The sequence below is a fragment of the Sinocyclocheilus rhinocerous genome, unplaced genomic scaffold, assembly GCF_001515625.1.
Source record: "Sinocyclocheilus rhinocerous isolate Xijiao unplaced genomic scaffold, SAMN03320098_v1.1 scaffold722, whole genome shotgun sequence".
NCBI lineage: Eukaryota > Metazoa > Chordata > Actinopteri > Cypriniformes > Cyprinidae > Sinocyclocheilus > Sinocyclocheilus rhinocerous.
This window is the reverse complement of record NW_015638934.1, coordinates 1,062,285-1,067,834: the sequence shown is the minus strand read 5'-3', so window position 1 is coordinate 1,067,834 and position 5,550 is coordinate 1,062,285. Positions and strand designations below refer to the sequence as shown.

Here is a 5,550-nt window from a genome sequence, read left to right as displayed (position 1 = left end):
TTTGATATTTTCCCCCAAATCGCACAGCCCTATTTAGAATGTAATGAGGGTGAATAATAACTGACTGAACCAGTTGTATTTAGACAGTGAATATCTGGCGTAAATGGAAGAGAATCAGAGAACATCTCTCTCTCACACACACACACACACACACACACACACACACAGAGAGAGCAGTGTTTGTGCATCAACATCCAGACAGATGTTAAAGTAATGTGAGTCAGCCAGAGGAAACACACAAGTCTGCATGAATGTCTTAGTTAAGTTCATTAAGTGTCTCAGTGTGGCTCCACATTCCACACACAGGTCAGTTGGAGGCTCTCGGTCACATGACATGAACACGACCTATAGCATCTCTCCTTATGTTTGACATCTCACTGGCCTGTTGTTCCAGTCACCACAGTGCCGAACGCATCCACCGGACAGATTGTGGATCTTCAGAAAATCACGCTCTGAATTGCATTGTTAATAAAATGATCCATTATACACTGGTGTCTTTTATCTTACTGTTGTTGAGGAGCTGCATTAATGATGTGTCTGTGTCAGTCTGGCAGCAGCCATTAGCGGTGGTAAATAACCGTATAACGCTGAACACACCGTAGCAGCTCTCAGGGCTTCTGTCGCCAGTGTCTTCCAGGGTTTGGGCTGTAAAATCCTGTTCAGAAGCAGCAGTGAGCTAGGCCTGTCGTCCAGTGTTACATCCAGCACGTTTACTGCTTCCTGTCTGCGCCGGGCACATCTGCAGCTCCACACCCGTCTGTCACCTCCACCCATCCAGTCTGAAACACCAGCTTTGAGTCCAGAGCACCTTCAGACCACCGCGGTCCGATGAAGGAAGCATTATTCCAATGCTTCATATTCCCTGAAAGAGCAGGTGATCTACAACCAGTTTCACCTTTTGGTATTAAACAGTGAAGAACTAGTCAAACTAGTCAAACCTGATGCAGTAATAAACTTATGTGACTCTGCAGCACAAAAGCAGTCATAAGCAGCACAGGTATATTTGTAGCAATAGCCAACAATACATTGTATGGGTCAAAATTATCCATTTTTCTTTTATGCCAAAAATCATTAGGATATTAAGTAAAGATCATGTTTCATGAAGATATTTCCTACCGTAAATATATCAGAACTTAATTTTTGATTAGTAATATGCATTGCTAAGAACTTCATTTGAACAACTTTAAAGATGATTTTCTCAATATTTAGATTTTTTTGCACCCTCAGATTCCAGATTTTCAAATAGTTGTATCTCAGCCAAATATTGTCCTATCCTAACAAACCATACATCAATGGAAAGATTATTTATTCTGCAGTCCATGCAGCAGGTAGGTGAAAATTAGCATAAAATAATGAAAAGATGAAAAAGTGTCCATGGAAATGTAGTTGTAGTGAAAGGGAATGGCGTATCTCTGGGCTGACTGGGTAAACTGTGCATACAGAACATCTGCATGCAGAACAGTAGATCAGCAACAATATGAAGATTCCCTCTGACAAGCATTTCTCAAATGAGAGATCTGAAACTCATTTTTCCTGACTGGTCTCTTTTAAACCACATGCCCAGCATGATCTAACAGCAGCCCTGACGCAGCGCTCGGTGCCTGCCGGATCTCCTGGGGTCGCACAGAGCCATGAGAACCAGGCCGGAGTGTATTTATAGAAAAGCCTCTGTAAGGCCAGCATCTTTGGGTGTTCACAGGCATTCCAGAGTCATTCCAGACCACAAGACCCGGCTGAGCCAGAGAGACGACGGCTGGAACATCTGTGCACAGACACACTCCTACAAGAAACTAATCCGCTTGCATTATTAGGATGTAATGTGTTATTATTTCATATAAGGAGCTGTAGTACATCTGATAAACCCAGTTGCAGGACAATTCATATTTTTATTTTTAAGGTATTGTTTAAAATGTAATACAAATTCAGATAAAGCGAAGACAAGAGTTTTCAGGTCGTTGTTGTTTTGAATGGTGTCTACAAAGTAACAGCATTATTATTCGCTGAAGGCAGCACAAACTAGAGTGTTTAAGGTAGGACTGTGAATAACATCGTTCTGTCTGTTCCTCACCTATCAAACTACATCACGCCTCATATTTCACTTTGTATTTAAATTTCAAACATTTCATGGACAGAGAGCTAGAGTTCACGAGGCTCACAATGAGAAGTGTATCATACACAGAAGCTTCCAAATAAAAGCGTGGAGGTTCATTGTTGAGCTCCGCAGCATGAAATGACACAATTAATACCAAACTGTGAAAAATGACTGCACTGCAAAACAAAATCTCACTCAATATGTAACTGGAATTCAAATCATATTTTGTGATTGTGGTAGTAGAACAGTTTAATTTTATTTATTTATTACCTTTCTGTAGCTGTTAGGAAAGAAACATTGTTTAGTTAATTACAGCACCTAAACAAAGGTGCACACACACACACACACACACTGACACACACACACACACACACACACACTGACACTGACACACACACACACACACAACACAGACTCTCTCGCTCTCACACTGACACACACACACACACACACACATATGTATTATTTATAGCTAAGTAAAATAACACCCTACAAGAAGCCAATAAGAGAGTGAGTGAGCAAGAGGATATAAAAATGTGTTTTATGTAAATTATTATCTGCAGACACATATTCCATAATTTAGAATTACTCATCAACACTATGACAAATATACAGGTGCATCTCAATAAATTAGAATGTCGTGTAAAAGTTTAGGTAGGGGCTCTCCAGAAGGTACTTTCCAGAAGGCCAACAATTCACTAAAAATGTTTTTTTTATTGGTCTTATGAAGTATTCTAATTTGTTGAGATAGTGAATTGGTGGGTTTTTGTGTGGTGTGTAGACGATTGAGTTGAGCTATAGTGAGTGGTGTGTAGGAGTGGAGTGAAAGTCTCGAGGAGGGTGGAGAGATGCCACGAGGCGTGACGTCATCGCTCATAAAGCCTGCTCTAGGGATGCTTTTGTTGTGTGATATTTAAAGCCGAGGCAGTACTGGGCGCGCAGGTCGGAGAGGTTCTGGGAGGGACCGCTGGGTGTTTCCAACGGAGAGAAACACACAGACTGCAAGCGTGTGCGAGTCAACGGGCCAGCTAAAGGCCGAATGAAGACCAAATATAGGCAGGAACCGCAGGCATCAAACACACACACTGTACAGCAGGCACATATCTGCGGTCAGAAGCCGTCTGTGAATCTGAAACGGGACAAGATGACATCATAACCTCAGAGTTGGCTTCTCTGCCGTTTCGGGCCTTTTTCTGTGTTTATTGCACTAGAAGCACCACACCCAGGAGAGACGAGCAGAGCCACAACCATCACCAACATCCATCACAAAGACAGAAAAGCACATATTAAACTGCAGATGCTATGAATAGCATGTTATTGTAGAGCGGTTTATCATGGGCTGGAAAACACACTGCAGTCAGTCTTAGACAGAATTCACAGCAGCCACTTTCACAGCCTGTGGGTTTTCCGTCAGGAATACTAGTGAAAGTACAACATCTGAGAATATTCTATTGAAGGAAGCTATGCTTCATTAGTAGGTTCTAGTCAGAAATGAAAACTCTGCCCTGATTTGTTCATCCTCATGTCGTTCCAAACATGTAAGATTGTCTTCTGTGGTGCGATGCATTAGGACAGATTCAGAGCGGGATATTTTCAGGGAATAGTGACTTATCTTTGGCTCGTTCCTCACACAAAGCTGCTGTAGGACTTGTAGGAACATAGTGCATGGATCACTTTTATGGTATTTTTATGCTGTATGAGGGCAACCAAATGATACACTGTTTCTGTTTCAGGGCTGAGCTATTCCTTTAGCTATTGTATTACATGTTTATAGCGTATAGAAAAACTGTGATGTGACAAATTGTATTTTTAGAGTCAGAGCATGTTTCCATCTTTGCTCTTCTAATGGAGTAGAAAATACAAATGAGGAAACTGAGATTACAAGCAAAGAACAACAGCAGCATAGGAAAGAAAGATGACAAAACTGTTTAATAGCTTTACTGATTCTCCTAAACATCAATGAGATGAAATGGAGAGAGAAAAGAAAAATCCCACATGTGTCTCCTCTAGAGTTTCAGAAGATCTGGACAGACTCTGCTCAGATTAGCCAGTGTTCGTCATGAAACTCTTCCATGAGCAGATGATCTGAGCTCTGTATGCAGCTGATTCAGCTCAGAGTCAGGGGTTTGAGGCGAAGCATCTGCAGCAGCATCTGCAGCAGGCCGGCATGAACCAACGTGAATAAACCAGACGCTCTTGATCAACACGTTCAAACACCGCTGCAGAGCCACGAGTCACTCGAGAGCCTTCTCTACACGGATGAAGATCAGATCGATCGCGCTCATCGAGATAATCCGGCAGCATTCCACAGAACCGGACGGGAAAAACTGGGTTCGGTGAAACCAGTGACCAAACCTTCTCTTGAGCAGCAGCAGGAATGAGAAACTGCTCAGGGTTTATTCACAGCAGGAGAACTCATCTCTCATCATGATTCATAGCGTGAGAAGAACAGCCACACTGCTCATGCAGAACATGGAGAAGCTACAACATCTGCCAAACAACTCCTGCTGATTGATGATTGGTTATTTTCTGTATTTATGTGACAACACTGTGACACGTCTGGATAGAGGTCCTTCATCACGTGTAGTACAGTGAAGAAATCGGTAACACTTTACTTAAAGCCTTTATGTGTAATGCATCATGAAGGGTTATTAAAGGCTATAATGCATTATAATTATTCATAATGTGCATTGTAATACATTATATCTTGTTATAATTACACTACCAGTCAAACGTTTTTGAACAGTCAGATGTTTAATGTTTTTAAAGAATTCTGTTCATCAAGCCTGCATTTGATCCAAAGTACAGCAAAAACAGTTACATTTTGAAATATTTTTACTATTTAAAATAACTGTTTTCTATGTGAATATCTGTTAAACAGTAATGTATTTCTGTGATGCGCAGCTGTATTTTCAGCATCATTACTCCAGTCTTCAGTGTCACATGATCTTCAGAAATCAGTATAATATGCTCAGTCACATGATCATTCAGAAATCATTCTAATATTCTGATTTGCTGCTAAAAAAACAACAACTTATTATTGTTATTTTGAAAATAGCGGATGAATAGAAAGTTCAGAAGAACAGCATTTATCTCTTTTGATCAATTTAAAGCATCCTTGCTAAATAAAAGTATTAATTTATTTCATTTCTTCCCCCATAAAAAAAATATACTGACTCCAAGCTTTTGAATGGTATAGTGTATAATGTTACAAAAGCTTTTTATTTCAGATAAATGTTGATCTTTGGATCTTTCTATTCAAAGAGTCCTGAAAAAAACTGTTACTCAACTGTTTTAAATATTGATAATAATAATAATAATAATAATAAATGTTTCTTGAACAGCAAATCAGCATATTAGAATGATTTCTGAAAGATCATGTGACACTGAAGACTGGAGTAATGATGCTGAAAATTCAGCTTTGATCACAGAAATAAATTACAGTTTAACAGATATTC

At 40.0% G+C, this 5,550-nt stretch overlaps 1 long non-coding RNA gene across 1 annotated transcript in view; it reads left to right on the top strand.

Moving 5' to 3' along the window:
* Positions 1-429, top strand: part of LOC107750104 (uncharacterized) — an 8,781-nt gene extending 8,352 nt beyond the window's left edge. Inside the window, exon 3 of the long non-coding RNA XR_001641115.1 lies at positions 307-429. This is a non-coding gene — a long non-coding RNA (uncharacterized LOC107750104). The remainder of the gene's footprint in view (positions 1-306) is intronic.
* Positions 430-5,550: the final 5,121 nt, after the last annotated feature.